At 40.1% G+C, this 17,813-nt stretch overlaps 1 protein-coding gene across 7 annotated transcripts in view; it reads left to right on the forward strand.

Moving 5' to 3' along the window:
• The window catches only part of LOC123958888 (MAM domain-containing glycosylphosphatidylinositol anchor protein 1), a 277,449-nt gene that overhangs the window by 154,018 nt on the left and 105,618 nt on the right, over window positions 1-17,813 (forward strand). The window lies entirely within an intron of this gene.

The following is a 17,813-nucleotide window of genomic DNA, read 5'->3' on the forward strand; positions in this document are numbered from 1 at the left end:
TTCACTGCCCCACTGTCCCTGTGTGTCAGGGGCCAGGTCATGGCGACAGGTTGATGCACAAACCCAGCACATGCATAATTTTATACAGTTTATTTTAAAGGCTTTTTTTATTCCCGGCACCCTAAAACCCCTGTCCGTCAGTTACATCACTTTATTGCATAGATATTTCCTGCCTTCATTGATTCAATCATTTTAATGGTGGGTTTATAGACTAATAGAAAAAGGTTGATTTTCCAAGGGCCCGATAACACTAAACATCTATTACCTGCCTTTCAGTTGCTAAATTTATCTCCTTTTTTTCTGCTCTGCTCTGTGTGCAGTACAACACCATGGTCTGCCACCCCTCCTTTAGCATCAAATCTCTCTCTCAGTACACCAAACTATGCAGTCGCAAGCATACACACATATAGACACACACACATGCTCGCCTCATGCTTTTCCCTCTAGGATTTGTCACTTACACACCGCCCTGCCTCAGCCTCTTAATGGGGCTCTCCCTCCCTCCTTCTTCTTCCTCCCTTTCTGCTGTTAGTGTTAGTTCTCCCCAGGCACTAGCTTGGCCCCTGCTGGGGAGCTGGTAATTGTAGGGGGCCTGGGTAGTAAACAGGTTGTATTGTGTGTGTAGTTGTGACAGGAGCTTTGTGAAGCTAACCAGCTCTGACGGCCAATGCTTGTTCAATTCCCCATCACCCATGCTGTGTTAGACCCAGCGGCGATCAGCCACGCTTCTGCACAGGGCGACTTTAGTTCTAGAACGATGTAACAATTAACCCAGGGTACCGAGATAAAATACAGAGAGAGTTGGAGAGAAATAGATGAATGTGGAGGTAAAGATGGATGGGAGAGTGAGGGAAGAGGCAAGCTAAGTAGGGACGGAGAAAGAAAGAGAAACACGGGCACAGCAACCTCTATGGCTCAGTGTCTCTGAAGATGCAGTTTCAACAGCAGGACAATTGGAAAGACCACCAAATTCTATACTGTACAAGTACTAAAAAAGTCAATGCAATTTATGTATATTAATGTATAGATGAGTGACAAATTAAAAGAAAAAAATAACATGGTTTCTTAATAAGGTGTTCAGCCAAAACAGCTTCCATACAACCGGCACAGAATCTCTGAAACCAGTTGAAATCAGCCAGGCTCAAACATTGGGAATGCAAGTTTATTTTTTAATTGTAAAATGTACTGCTCAGTACGTATCTTGGTTAGAATATGTTTTTAAAAAAGTTTAAGGTATTTCCATCATGTTTCTTGTTTGTTGTGTAATGAATGAATATTGGTTGATATATTGTTATCAGATTAATGTATTTTTAAAGCATCAATATGAAAATCAGCCTCAAAAATCCAGTATCAGTTAGACTATGACAGAGGTGTCTATGTTTCTGCACCTTTTTATTCAGTATATCCTTTTATTTGTCACTTGTCTGTATATTCAATTATACTCAATTCAATTTTATTTAGATAACACCAGATCATAACAGATGTAATCTCACTGCACTTTTCAAAGAGATCAGGTCTAGACCTTGCTCTTTGTAATATCACATTTAATAAAGGTGATTAGCTCATTTTCCCGCTAATATTCATCTTGCTGGCAATAATTTAAAAAATAATTATTTCATTACTTTTGGGCTTGGTTTGCTTGATTTACAGGACCGATCTAATATGCTCCATCCAGACTGCACCTTGTTGCCAAAATCAACTGAATAGATGGCAGCTAGTGATAAACACAAACTTCCAGCTCCAAAAAGCCCTGTCAAAAACCAATGGGAGATGTCAAAAATTGTATATCGATGTTTTTCAACAAAGATAGTGTAAGAAGAAACAGAAGAATATGTGTAGTTTAAGCAGGAATGTGTAGGGGGAAATGTGAAGTAAAGAATAGACAATGTGCGCGGGAAATTATAGCGTACTAACAGTATGCGAATGCTGACCTCTCTTGGATGTGCAGGTCAGAGTGTAGTTACCTAACAAGAACTCGACCATTCCGGGAAAAACTGAGCAGCGAGTATAGGAAAAGGCTGAACTAGAAAAGAGTGGTGATTTATTGTAGCTGAATAGATTGTAGAATTGAGGTAGTTGTAATTTCCACTCAAAAAAAAAAGCGAAAGAAAGCAGAGAAGAAGAGAAACAAGAAGAGGAAGAAGAATAAGACAGATGGAGTAGGAGGTAAAAAAGAAAAATGAACAGAGGGAGAAGGAGAAATGGAATTTAGGCAGGCAAAAGACAGAGGGGGAGAGAGAGGTGCACTCATATGTTTTTCAATTTAGATGCATCCAACAGACCAGTTATTGGACTGGAGGGCAGAACATGTTGTTACCTGTGCAGGGTACAAACATGAGTGTTAGTTCTCGCTTTCTGTTTCTCTCGATCACACAATTTGTGTTTTTTTCCCATGCCTTTGCCTTTTTAACTGAAATGACCTAGCATTGCACTTTCTATTCACTCTTTATTTTTCCTCTCTTCTTCCCTCATTCCTCCTTCTTTTATGTTGTCCTCTCATCCACCATGTTTTTCTTCATTCCTGCCTTCCTCTGTGAACCACACACCCCAGTGCGTGATGAAGCAGTGTCCTTTTTTGTGTGTGTGTTTGTGTGTGTCTGCGTATGAAGTGAGTCAGCTGGGGTCTCTCCCCTCTCAGCTGTGAGGCTTAACCAAACACAGCAGTGTCTGGCATTAGGTCATCTGCCCTGCATGCGGATTTAACTTTGCTTTTTTAGACAATCGCATGGATGCAAGCAGGCATGCAAGAAAGCATGCACGCGCATATACAAACACAAATATGTAGCATACACACACCCTTTGTATTTACATACATGCCACACACTTTCACGTATCTACATATTCTCAAAAGCACACACTCTCACTTCAAAGTGCAGTGTGTAAGAGCAAGAGGAACAGTAGCAAAGAATAAAGAGAGACAGAGTGAATGACAGATTGAAACGGAAAAGACAGTGTGAGAGTTTCAGGATCGGAGCAAAGGTGCATATACAATAGTCTGCTTTGAATAGAAGGCACATAAAGCAACAGTCACTTGTATATTACCCGTATCTCACTCAGTCATTTCTTCCCTTCCTTTTTTCAATTTGTCTTCTTTACCTGCATTACCTGCCAGCTTGTTTTCCATATGAACCTACATGTAGGACCTTCAGTCAACAAATTCTAAAGGTTATATCAATCAGTTGACCAATGACCTGGCACTCTAACCGCTGAGGCAGTGGGACAGTGAGCAGGCGGGGTTTAACTTTGAGTAGCCTCTACTGATGGGATGGACTTGGTTCAGAAACCCAACCAATGACATTTAACCTTACATCAGATTTTTAAAAAACTGAATTCATTAGAAAAAAAAATGTTAGTTCAGCTTAGTTCAGATGAAGTCCTCTCTGTGGATTCCTTGCTCTCTTCAGGACACAACCAGGTAAGTGGAAAAGTGTTGGGGGTAATGATGATGATGGTGATGATGATTATGATGGGATAATATTTATAAGAACACAAAAGACAGTAAAACAGACTTTATTACCGTAACCCAAAGAATGGGTTTTCAAAGTCTGACAGTCCTCCTCAGACAAAACTGAGACAAATAACAAACAAATACAAGAATAAGAATCTCTGGCAAGTTCCGGTGTTATAAGGATCGTCTTTTTTCTATGAGTTCTCAGCGGGTTTATGGACGTTGATTGGTGGTATATGGTTACAGTAGTCAGACTGACTTTTTCAATAATCTCTTGTGGCATTGTCAGTAATGACAGAATAAGTCAATCGTGTATAAGACAGTGAAACTCCAAATGTACACAAGTTCTTTCACAGCTTTGGCAGTTATCACCCTAACTGTCACTGGCTATTGGAGTCAGTAGAAGGATGTGTAATCTATTATTCCAGCACTGTGGTTTTAGAAATACTCCCCGTGCAGTAATACAAGTGCTCTAGAATTGGTGTTTTTGACAGTGGCACGCACGCACACACACTTTCACACCCATAAATAGCGGCCTAGGTGGCATTTAGTCTGTCCGTGTTGGCCAGAGTCTTCTGTCACAACACAGTCTCTGTGCTTCAGGGTGACACCAGTCCTGGCTGGAGCAGGAGGAATGGGCACTGTTGCTGCTGGCACTGGGTAGAAACGCAGTATGCACACACACACACACACACACACACACATTCAGTACAAGCCACACAAACAAACACACTTTACACAGAAAGTAAAGTATAGTGGTATAGACAGGGAGAGAAAGAAAGGAGCGGTAACAGGTATTTGAAAAGAGGCTCTGACCTTTTAGTGGGACAGAGGCAGAAGCCACAGGGTGAATCACTGGGTCACCACTCTGCTGTCTGAGTCACACAGCGTGGCAAAAACTCACACAAACTTTCTTCCCTTTGCTCATCTTCTCTTTCACATCTCATTCCATATGTTTCTCCCTTTTTAACTTTCTCTGCTTATTTTCCTCTCTCTCTCTCTCTGTGTGTTACTTGTTATTACTCTCGGTTGCTCTTTCAATATATATTTCTGTTTGTGCATGTTTCTTCTTGATTTCCTTAGTCTGGCTGTGTTTTCGCCGTCGCTCATCCTCGTCTCCATAGGATTTGTCTCTTCTACTTTCTTTTAGTTAGTTTCATCCCCTGTCAAATTTTCTCATTCGGGTTCTGTCTATGAAGGAATGGTCATTGCTCTCATGCTGGACTGATATTGAAGAGGAGTATTTTGATATATAGTTCATATGGCGGAACATGTTTTATTCTTACTTTGCGGTTCCATGATTTGATTTCCGGATCAAGTCAAATTCCTGGTAATCTTGAAACTCTCCTTGGCCTGGAGAAAACACAATATGTGCTGTTGATTTTCCCACATAGTCAAAAGACATTTTTATGCGACTGTGGGCACTGTATGTGTCAACTCAGTATTGCACTTTCTACTTTCCCATTTATCAACAGATCAAATGCATTGTTCACAATAAATCATAGTAAAGTCAGCTCACTGTGCAGTGGCTTGTTTTGGATTTTTCATTGCTACACTATATTAGGACACCTGCCTTTACATGCACATGAAGGTTAATGTTGCATTCTTAATCTGTAGGGTTTAATATGGAGTTGGCCCACCCTTTGCAACTAACAGCTTCATCTCTTCTGGGAAGGCTTTCCACAAAGTTTAGGAGTGTGTTTATGGGAATTTTTAACCATTCTTCTATTTGTGAGCTCAGGCACAGATGTTAAACGAGAAAGCCTGGCTCGCAGTCTCCGCTCTAATTCATCCCAAAGGTGTTCTATCAGGTTGAGGTCAGGACTCTGTGCAGGCCAGTCAGGTTCTCCACACCAAACTCGCTCGTCCATGTCTTTATGGACCTTGCTTTGTGCACTTGTGCGCAGTCATGTAGGAAGAGGAAGGAGCCATCCCCAAACTGTTTCCACAAAGTTGGGAGCATGAAATTGTCCTAAATCTCTTGGTGAAACAGTTTCTTTCACTGGAACTAAGGGGCCAAGATCAACCCCCACACCATAACCCCCCCTCCGCCAAACTTTACACTTGGCACAATGCAGTCAGGCAAGTACCCTTCTCCTGGCAACTGACAAACCTAGAGTTGTCCATCAGATTGCCAGACAGAGAAGCGTGATTTGTCACTCCAGAGAACACGTCTGTACTGCTCTAGTGTCCAGTGGTGGCGTGCTTTACACCATTGCATCCAATGCTTTGCATTGTACTTGGTTATGTAAGGCTTGGATTTCCGCGTTGTTACCACTCAACAGTTAACCGTGGAATATTTAGCAGTGAGGAACAGAGGAGGAAAGAGTACAAAAATATTCTACTTAAGTAAAAGTACTATTACTTTGATGAACATTTACTTAAGTACAAGTACATTTACAATTATAAAAATCTACTCAAGTAAAAGTAAAAAGTAGCTCATTTAGTATTTATTTATACTTGTTATAGTTATTTAATTAAATGCAGTTTTTTGTGATTTGATAAGGGGACAAAACCATATTGTGCTTTCAATTTTACTTTGTGATCACACAATGTGAATCAATGGCAAAAAACAATGTTAGAGACCTTTATGTTATAATGAGAAGTTTGAAAATGTTTTCGCTTCATTAGGAAATTGTGGCGGAACAGATTAGACTCTGCCGGGCCACACTGGACTGGGAAAACGGGAAACACTGGACTGGATATGAAGTCATATCCCTATTTACATTCAAACAGTTGGTAATTTTAATTGGATTATAAGCGTTTGTATAACAAATCACTAGTTACCATCAAGTTGCTAATTCCAACCAACACTGTCATGCACCGATGTCTTTTTGGCCATTTGTCAAACTGTGAAAACTTATTTTTAACCACCAATTTGTTAAAGGGCACAATTATTTCTAAGCAGACACTGTGGGGGCCGGATTTTCAAAAATAATTCCCATATTACTGTTAATATTTTCAACTTTCGCAAATGAACGTTTTTATTATCTTAGTGCTCAGTGTGAACTGACTCCAAAAAAACATGGTAGACCTAAATCCATATTGATAAATCTACATAGGCTACTACATTGGCCTACTTAACTACAAAATGCTCTCAGACCGCAGCCAAGGAAGCAGTTCACTGAGGAGTGATGGTTAAAATCTGTAATTGTAAATGAAACTTTGATTGGCATGATATATTAGGCTAATCAACCAGTTTTGACACTATTATGCAGCTGCGCCATTATTTAATACCACAGGGCACAGAAGTCTCGGGCAGCTAAACAAGCTATTATCAAACAGTTATTGGTATTTTCCATAATTATTTGAGCAGTCATGATCTGACTTTATGCTGCACAAAACATGAGTCTGCGAACAGCGAAAGTGAAAGTAGTTGGTTACCTGGCTGAGAAGGTGGAGGTGTGCAGCCTGTCGCCTGCAGCTCTTTATCTAACAGCTCACTGTGTCTGCTCCTGACTGTTGCATTACTCACTGAAATATTTCAAACGGGTCCGATGTCAACTTGTGTTTCGCTAGTTAAATGCTTTTATTGTGAAGCTGCAGCAGTGGAAAATGTTCAGTTTGCATTAGCAGTAACTTAAAACAGCATTTTTTCACAGCTTACACTGCATGATAAAGCTGTTCTCTTGCATTTGAAGTGTCGCAAGTTTTTCCTTGCACTTTTTTTTTACTCAGTAATGGATGTGATTGAAAATGCTGCAAAGTATAATACTTTAATATACTTAAGTAAAAGTAAAATTACAGATATAAAAAACTACTTTAAAAGTACAAGTACACAAAAAACTACTCAATTACAGTAACATGAGTAATTCGTTACTTTCCACCTTTGGTGAGGAAATTTCACAAATGGACTCGTTGCACAGGTGGCAACCTATCACCATTCACTGAGCTCCTGAGAGCGACCCATTCTTTCACAAATGTTTGTAGAAGCAGTCTGCATGCCTAGGTACTTGACTTTATACACCTGTGGCCATGGAAGTGATTGGAACGCCTGAATTCAATTATTTAGAGGGGTGTCACAATACTTTTGGCAATATAGTGTAGATCCTGCGATCTACCAGCACCTGACTGTTGTTGCTGTGCATGGTGACTTCTTGTTTTATAGATCAAATAGTCAATTTTACCAATTTTTTTTGAAAGAACCCTACACGTCTGACAGTCATTTTTAGGCAATACAATGAATTCTGTCATTATAAAAAATGATAGCAATCACTGAGGAGTAAAGGCCTGTCTTTGTCACAGTTAATATGGTTTCTTTTAATGGCACCAAAAGCACAGGTGTAACTAATAACATTAATGAAAGCTCTGGTCCATTTAGGTGTGTGTACAATACCAGGCTTCTGTGACCATAACAGCTACTATTGAAGGGAGCCATTATTAGTTTGACATATAAACATGTGTATTATTATACACAGTGAAACAGGAATTTAACAAAATTGGAGGTTTGATGAAGATTCTCAATGTCCGTGATATATAGTAAGGTGTATAGTACAGACACCTTGTATAGACTACTGTAAAATACAGTGCCATTCAAAAGAGAAAACCATAATGCATCTGCTTCTCTCCTTATAGTCCCTTTCATGTCTACTTTTGTATACAGTCACCTGCTTACCTCAAAGCATTAAAATCTGTGTTTTCTGTGGATTTTCTGGTGTGATGGTTCTGTAAAACAACCTTTGTTTTGCCTGTTCAATCACAGTGGCCATCTTTGAAACTTACCACCCACTTATTATGTAGTTCATTAGAAACAAACTGCTTCTTGTGCTGGAGGAAAAGCAGAAAACTATGGACAGTGCAGCAGGGCGTTGTATTTTTCCCCATCTGTGGTGAATCTTTTATGACCTGGGCATTAATCACTGTTATATGATGTTAATTGATAGAGTAGATTAAAACAGATTTATGTAAAACGGTTGTAGGTTGTACACTTTTAGTCCTGTTAGATTAGATTAGATTTAGTCTTTAATGGTTTTTATCTGACCAACTCTTCTCACTTGACATGGTGTATTGAATGAGTAAATTAAATTAGAAGATAACAAAATAACAATTACCATCATTAAGGAGAGAACACAGCATGTCTTCACTTTTATACGTAAGATGAAGTGCTGTGACACTTACCTTAAGCAGTGTCTCCTGTTTTATCTGGCTGCTCTGCCATGACACCATGTTCTTTTATGCCACTCGCAGACTAACTCTGTGCTGTATGTGTGTGTGTGTGTGTGTGTGAATGCAGTATGTATGGCCACAGTCCTCAGTGGCCACTGGGATTTTGGTTTTCAAAAATATTATTAACATTTCTTTAGCAGCAATAGAAAGTAGAACTTATAGTTACAGTGACAGTAAAAAGGACATATGATTTCTTCTTATTTCAGATCATATAGCAAACAAAAGAAAACCAGCCCAAGCAACCTCATTACTGTCAGCTTTCAGATGATGTCTTTGGTGGCAGCAATCCTGAAGCGTAGTGTTTGATGTCATGCTAGCAATTTGTGAACATCCTTGCCTCGTCTCCAAAACCCTTATTTTGTTAAGCTTCAGATATCCATCTTCCTATTGCATTTGACCAGTGGGCTTGGAACGGAGAGTAAGAGGTCACTTTTAGATTTCTCTCCAACATTCCATCACCCTTAAGCCTCTGTAACCTTGAAATCCAGTGTGGGCACACATGCTGGGGAGGAGTTGCTGTTTTCTAATCAAATTTTCTTGAATTTCTTTCCCTTAAAAACTGCTCCTTGCAAGGGCGTTTCCAGGCTCTTTAAACATTGGAGGCTTAGCCCAGCCCAGAAATCTTTCATGTTTTCACCCCCTACCCCCCGTTGCCGCCTACCCAAAGTACATCTATAAAGCAACACTACTGGTAATAATCAGCACTGATAATATTAACATGGGGGGTCTGGGGGTCCTCCCCCAGGCTTTAAACACTCAATTTCCTGCATTCTGGTGAATTTATTGAGGAAATGTCTCAGTGACAATTCAAAATAAAAAAATATAGTGTAATATAATGCAGTAAGGCTGTCAGATATGTTTCTCCTGTAGATCAACTTTCTCATATAAATTAATCCCAGCTGAGTGTACATAAATGCAGGCATGCCTGAAGTAGCCTAAAGTCTTTTTAGATGTGCATATGGCACCTTTTCACCAAGATTTTGATCATTAAACACTTAATTTCCTGAATTCAGGAAATTAAGTGTTTAATGATAAGAATATAGAATGTAATGCAGTAATCAGTAGCTTATTCTTTTTTTTTTTTTAGCTTATATCTATATATCGGTTATTTTCGCGCATTTGGGGAATTATTTTATTTTTTTGGCCCACAACACAAGAAACAGCTTGAGCATAGGGATAGGGTATGGGGACTAGTAAGAGATGTGATGGGCCAGCCCAAGGTCAGTATAGGCCTATGCTAGGCTATCCTAAGAAAACCGAAACTGAAAACACTCTGATCAGACATAAATATCACCAAAAATGTTTACTTCAACACCTCCTATAAAGTGCAGCTCACAGCCACTTTAGAGGGAATGAAGCATCCTTGAGACAGTAAAACAGTAGTGTCTCACAGCGAGGGAGACAGAGACAGCAGGACACAGAGCGTCAGGTGTCTGTGTCACGGTCAGGTGTCGTGATATTCTCTCACTACTTTGCAGCGACCGTTAATAGACTTACTTACTACACACTGACCAATAACATTTATATCTAACATTTATATATAAATGTATTGATTACAATTTCGCTAGGGACAATTCAGAAGTCACAGACAAGCCCTGAAGCTGTGAGCAATGCTCTCTCTCTCTCTCTCTCTCTCTCTCTCTCTCGCTGAGTAACGGTGGGGGGGTCACGTTACATGAACTTCAAACAAAATGTAGCAATATTATTGTGAGTAGCCTCTGCTCTATGAAGACCTGCGAGACAGGCTGCGTCATGAGGATTATTGCATATTAATATAGAAAATATTTTGTTGCTGTTGTTGAGTTACATTCGGGGCTACAGTCAAAAAACGACCTATTATTATTAACTATTTCGATCTGTCAGCCATGGTCTGAATTCACTCAATCAAGAAGCAACATCTTGCTCATCTTAAAGGAATGACTCACCATTATATTAGATGGAAGGCTGTCCTATGTTTGCTTTATGTTTTTCCTTTTATGGAAAATGCAGTGGATTGATAGCGCTCTATCTCACTGAGGGGCACCAAAAGTCGGGGCTTACTGCCATTTAGTGTAAGGCAAGGATTATACTTTCCACGTCCGTGAGTACGCGAGGGTCCGCTAGGGTCTGTGTGATGAAAAAATTGTCATCAGAGGGGGTACGTGTATGGTCCACGCCAGGTGCATGGCGACTAGCGCTACCAGGGCGCGTGGTCCGCAGCTGTCCGTGTCTGCGTCTGCTCCCGAGTATATTCGAGGCTTAAGGGAGTGCCATCCTGTGCCACAAACAGAATACACTTTGTATAGGGGAAGTGGCATGGTGCTCCGGAAACATTGCTGGAATATAGACGTTAAAAATCGTATGCTCCAACACACTCTTGGTCAGTCTACTCTGTCAGCTTCACAACAATATGTCTGTGAAGGTTCTCCAGTCGTCCAGGTCATAGTTATCCAACAAAGGTTGAGGTCAAGGGCAACTGGACTTGGTTGAAGATACTAGAAGATGTTTCATCCCTCATCCAAGAGACTTCTTCAGTTCTGACTGAGTGGTAGCGAAACTGAGCTATTTAACCTCTGTGAGATCGTTTGTTAGGATTGTCGATACCACTAGTTCGTTAGTGCCACTGGCTATGGACAGTCGTCATGTCGTTAGAACCACCCATGGCCAAGTCTGAACAACCATCGTTGGTATCTTCACCTGAGGCCAAAAGGAAATGCTTGTTCAGTTTTCCTGGGAAGTAATGAAAGGACAGCATTGCAAGTGGGGGATAAGTGGTGGTGTAGACCCCCTGGGAGTCTACGCCACCACTGGGGGTCTACGCCACCACTCGGGGTCTACGCCACCACTGGGGGTCTACGCCACCACTGAAAATACCGACGATGGTCGTTCAGACTTGGCCACGGGTGGTTCTAACAACCATGACAACTGTCGTTACCACAGCCAGGAGCACTAACGAACCAGCGGTATCGACGATCCTAGCAAACTACTACTACAAACTACTGTTCCTCCCAGCATAGGTTGACATACATTTGTATATGTTGCATGCACAGAGCAGGGGCTCATGCTCATGTACAAGAACATTATGTAGCCTTGTACACAAAAACTGATACAGTAAAATGCTTCAGCTTGCAAGCAGAGCGTTCATCTGCTCACACTGTTTCATCTTCATCGTTCCTCCTTGTATTCTTGTTGGCTGTGACAGAAGGAAATACAGTACTTTAGTCAACCATAATAATAATTGTCACCTCATAGCAAGAAGGCTAGATTTGATTTCTGTATGAACCCAAAGTAAACGTTTTGTTGTGATTAAATAGCAATAAACGGATCAAACTGATGCCGAAATAACACTATGTCTATGTGTTATGATGATGCAGTTTTGTTAAACATATGAATTCATGCTTTGTCAGGTCTGCCAGCAAGACAGCAGGACAACAACTTCTAAAATGTTTGTTTTCTGAATGGAGTTCGGATCGATCAGGGCTATTCCATGCTAACTTGGTCACAGTAAAGTACAACGATAGCTGGAATAAAGTTACAGACAAATGTTTTCTGAACTCAGGTAGTTCAACCTCCTCGCTTTCTTTTCTCCCAGCAATGTCCAGTTTTGTCCAGTTTTTATATAAATATGAAGTAGTGCCAAACGACGCTAACAACTCTGGAACCGGATGTGTACGGAATCTAGCTGCTGAGAAGCTCGAGTGAAGATAAATCAGCGTTGTAATCCTAAAAACTGAAGTAAAAAGCTAATTTAATAAAAGCAGTTTACTCTGAGCTCCTCCCTTGAGCAAACAGCGTAGTTGTGAGCAAAGTCCAGTACGACCACGGGTGTTTTATTTGTCCGAAAGCTGGAGCACTGCTCCCTGCTCCTCTAGCCCAAGTTTAGCAGCTGTCAGCCGGCCTGCAGATTTTCAATCGCCCGCTCTGCCTGGCCCTCTCCACACAACGCTCTGAAGCTGTCGGTGACGTATGGACAATCTCAACGTTGATAGGCTATGGCAACACAGCGTCATGCGAATTTCTCGAAATTTCTGAAAATATTCAACTCACGAGAGAAATTCACGTTGCCTTGGCTTCGCACCGCGTCGCTCCCTGTCGGGCGTCGCGGCTCTACACGTCTTTGCATTGACTTTGTATGTAAACTCACTGCCCCGAACGCTCGCTTCGCTTTTAGTCTGAAAGCACCATTAGTTTAGCAGGATGTGTTTGCATTTTGTATGAGTTTCTTCTGTATTACATAATATACGTAATGTAGAATAATTTGATGGAGCCGCCACAGGCAAAATAGACATGAAGGAGAAAAAAGGGGAGGGACTGAGATAGAATTTGAAAACATGGCCTTAAGATGAGTGGGTAGAGTGGCGCACTAAATAAAAAACATCTTTAAAAGCTAAAGAGAGGTGGTGTCAGGGTGACCTCTTCAGACTATTGAAGGGTATAAAAAACTATAAATAGAATTTGAATGTGTGTTGTCCTACACACATCCAGCCCAACACTTTTCAGAGAGGTCCATTCAGGTACTCCTTACACTGTCCGGTAACAAAAGGTACGTGAAGGTTGCTCTCGAATGTTGTTTTTGTTGGCAAGTGCTTTGAGTTTGGGGCCCACAAAGATTAAAAACTGTTCATTTACTTGTCGTGTTCATTCTTTTCAAGGTTGTCTTGTTTTTTTCCTATTTTATTTATTTTATTCATTTAATTTCTTCAGGTTTGTTTCACTTGAGATTTGATTAGTGATTTTACAGGGCTAAAAGAGTAGCAGACTTTATGTAAGCGCAACCAACCACTGACTTATAAAAGTGAATATAAAAGCACATTTATAAAGTTCTTCTGTTCAGTATCATTTCTTTGGTACACTTCTTCTTTTCCTGTACACAAAGTTTTCAATTTCTTAGAAACCCAAATTAATTCCACTTGACTCAAATCTACCAACTCAAATTTAACATGGGAATAACATTAGAATGCACAACTAAATAAATAATTAATATGCATATAAAAGTTGAAAAGAGATTATACTTGACTCTTGGTACCAATTGTAAAGAAAATTAAAAATTCCTCTGTTCAACGATTAGCTTTAACCACAATTCAAATTCTCTCAAATGGCCTTATGTGCTTTATTAAAGCTAAATCAGCAGCCATGCACATTACACTTATTTAGCTTTTAGATTGTAGAGGTAAACAGCCGCCAACCATATACACTTTACATCACACAAAAGGTTGTATTCTGAGTGGTTTTGCTTCACCATGTTTCTCAAAGTAAAATAGTACACAGTTAAAATCTATGGCTAATGAATCTTAATGCAAACCAGCTAACTTTGCTATGCGCAGTAACCTGTACAGTGCCTACCAATAGTCTGCTTGCGAGGCGTTTAGAGAACATCTGTAAATTGGGGCTATGGAAAATAACCTGGCTTACAGATACAGTACTCATTACTCAGAAGTGTATTATGCGTATGCGACTCATGACTCGAGACTTTTTTCTTCGACTAACGTTTTAGTTGACAATTAAGGGGCAGACCTAATTTAGCGGGATTTGTTGTTTTGGTTTCCTTCTGCTTGGTTATAAGTTGAGATGATTTTCAGCATGTAAATACTGTAAATACTGCATGAAATTTATGCCTGCAGATTGGGCCTTAAATGAAGTGCAAAACTGTATGAAAACACAAGATGAAAAAAATACCATGGACATGACCTAGTGTCTCAATAATAGGTACGGCCCTGGGAGCTTTATGAATCCTACACATTCTGAAACACACAAACCCTGGCTTTTGTTCTTACATTACTGGTTTATTTTTCTGAAATCTATTTCCAGGTTAAAGCAGTTCACTTGAATACCTAAACGGAGCATCCACATTGTGATTTGCACACCGTGAGCTGACAGTAGCTATCTGGGGCAGTCAGTACCAAAGGCTACATGCTTGAAAGTACAAATGTTCCACTTAAGTGATATATGGTGCTGCTGAACAGTATCTTAGTGAGTTTAATATGGTGCTAACACTGTCAGGTCTAGGTCCCACTGGACCCATCTGCCAAAAATGTAAGCACTCATTTAGCAGCAATACACTTTGGGTTCAGCTATCTACCAAATTGCATATAGTACAGTGCTGTTATGTTGAATATGTTGTTGAAGTTAATAATACTGCTGTAATTTAAAGGAGACATACAGCATGTAGTCATCTCATACTTCCTCACCCTGTGTGTGTTTGGTGCCTAATTAATCTATGATTATAACTAGGATGTTGATTAGAAAGTAGAAAGAAATTGCATAATAAGTGAAATAAATTCTCAGCACTGACACAATTGGACATGGCTAACATGGCGACAGCTGTGGTGCACCTACGAAACAGTTGCAAGATTTGTGCCAAACACTATAGGGCAGTGGATTATTGCTGGTGGCCAGCCGGTCCACCAGCAATAATATCTGGACTGTGGCCAGATTGCTTTGATAGCAAAAAAAAAAGAACAAAAAAATTGATAGCGGCTGGTGCTGAAATAGATCTCAGTCATGACAGCTACAGTTACTCACACAATCTCTTCCTCTTAAGTGATTATGCCTCCTGTAGAAATGAGTGAGGAGTGCGTAATTTGAATCCAAGCCGAATGTGTTTATTACATAAACCTCTGTTGAGTATAATGAACTTACACCGCCACAGGCAACAAGCTATACTAACAACCTGGCTAGAGATGTACACACAGGACAGGTAAACTAGTGCGCATGCGCACTTCCTCAGGTACGGTGTCTTGTAGTGTCCATACAGAACACAAACATAATCATTCACCAGAATGATCTATACCTCCTAAATAGTAGCACAAGAAGGTTTTTTGCAGCAATGCTATATTTCGAGTTTATTGAGAGCTTTTACTTTGAAGAGTTCTGAAGGACATTCACAAGAGACACTCCTCTGAAAAAGCCGTCAGTAAACATGTGAATGGATTCCCCTGAATCTCCTTAGGGAAATGAAAATAAGCATCCATAGATTTTTGAATCTGGATGAAATGCCGGGATGCGCACACACTGCAGCACATGCTTTATTGTGAGCATGTAGAAAAGTGTCCTCATATTCAATTTGTTTAACAAGGGAGAAAAACATATTTGCAGTTAGTTGGAATTGAGCTTGCAACCTTCCTAACAGGAGTCTTGCACAGTACCAACTGAGCTAAGCATGCACACAAGTATGCACGGATTTAAAATGATTTGACTTTGTTCTGGCCCGCAATGTCACAGCAAAATTTGGTCCGATGCCAGACATATTTGCCGACCCCTGCTATAGGGTAACTAATAAATGTCACCATGAAACTTCCCCATTTGACTACTTACATTAAGACAAAATTGTTTTATATTACAAGTTTTCTGAAATTCTGTTTAAATATGGAAAAGACAAGTCCTCCAACCTAAACGGCTGCATAGGTCATTTTAACCATGCATCCCAATACGTTTCCTAAATTAACGCTCCTACCAGTGACCTTTGTCCAAACCTTTCAAAACGGCAATTTCAAACTTTGTTTCCGACTGGACCTACGTTACATAAATCACGTGACCTATGTCACATGAAATAAACACGTGGAGACCACAGCAACACAAAGGAGATTAAACCGCTAGCGCTGCTGATGTGTGCAGCTGTAGGGTTATCTACTGACTTAGGTTTTGGCACAAGGTTAGAGTAATGGTAAGGGTCTTCAGGGGGGCTGTCAACGCCTTTAACACAGAATCTAAATCAATCTTGTTTCACACGGGAGCCAGTCTCGTGAGTGAAAGCCCGCAAAATGACTACCTATATGGTCATTTTTCTAGTGAGGACAGTCTTGGAAAAGAGGTAGTGATGGACTGGCGACCTGTCCAGGGTGTGCCCTGCCTCTTGCCCAATGTCAGCTGGGGCTGAATCCAGCAATCCTGCGACCCTACATGGATAAGCAGGTATAGAGAAAGAATGGATGGATGGAAAAGTGGCATTATCTAATGCTAACTTTTGGTGAATTTAGGTGAAATTGAAAGATGCAAATTGACAAGTGTAGTTAAATAAACACCTAAATGAAAATATCTGGCCATTTTCTTTCTTCTTGAAAGAAGACATTTTGTGAAAGCGAAATACTTCAAAATATAAAAATTGACCATTGCACAAAAGAATGTTTTTACCTGTAGATTCTTGCCTTAAGGAGTCTTCAAATGACAAAAATCAATGGTGTGACATTGAAATATTGTTGAAGCACACACTGTGTGGCTTTTGAAAATATTGGCTGGTCCCTTTTAATAAATACATGGTAAATGCCTCTGTAGCAACTGTGTCCTGCTGCAGCAATGTACTTGAACCTGAAAGTAAAATGTGTGTGTTGAAGTCAAGGTATGAGCTAAGAACAATGAAACACAAGCACACAATAATTTGCTTCCCCCTCGTTTCACCAACTGTTTATAACATACAAAGCTGTGACTTCACTGGAAACTGAAATTATAGCATCAAACGGTTTCAAGGTACAAGGTACAAGGTTGTTTATTCGTCATTATACAGCACAAGGCTGCATAACAAAACGAAAATTTGTATATATGTATAATTTGTATGTATAATTAAAATATGGTAACACATAAAATAAAACAATATATACAGTTATTTATCTAAATATATACATACATGTATACACCCCAAACATTCCACAGTGCATTTTTTTTTTTTTTTGCATCTGGGGTGAATGTAAACAGCAGCAACCAGATAACAATATGAAAGTTTCATCTTCACAATACACCTGGGACCATCTTGAGTCCATCTTGCCTGCGTTTGAGCACCAAGCATCATTGATGTAAAACACAGAGTCCACCTCCTTTCATCTTGCCGGAGTCTTGCCTCACTTGAACTTTGAGATTCAGCGCATGTTACACTAGCATTGCTGCCTCAATGCTCTCTCCATCAGAAAAGATTGTTCTGCCATTTGGCCAGAATGTGGCCAGAGTCACACATTGTGAATATAGAATACCACAAATACATTGTCCAGACCAAATTATTCCATCTAGAGATATTGAAATCCCTGGTTTTTAAGTACAATTAAATTATTTTGTTGGTTAGGAGGAAGTGGGAAACTTTGCTGGGGAAAGGGACGTCTGAAACATCCTGCTTAGCTTGCTGCCACTGCGACCCAACCCCGGATGAGCAGAGATGGATGGATTGATGGATGGATGATTACATCTAATTTTACCATACAGTAGCAAGCATGCTAAAAGCAAACAAGTGGTGTGT

This window comes from Micropterus dolomieu, linkage group LG20 (genome assembly GCF_021292245.1).
Source record: "Micropterus dolomieu isolate WLL.071019.BEF.003 ecotype Adirondacks linkage group LG20, ASM2129224v1, whole genome shotgun sequence".
Taxonomy (NCBI): Eukaryota; Metazoa; Chordata; class Actinopteri; order Centrarchiformes; family Centrarchidae; genus Micropterus; species Micropterus dolomieu.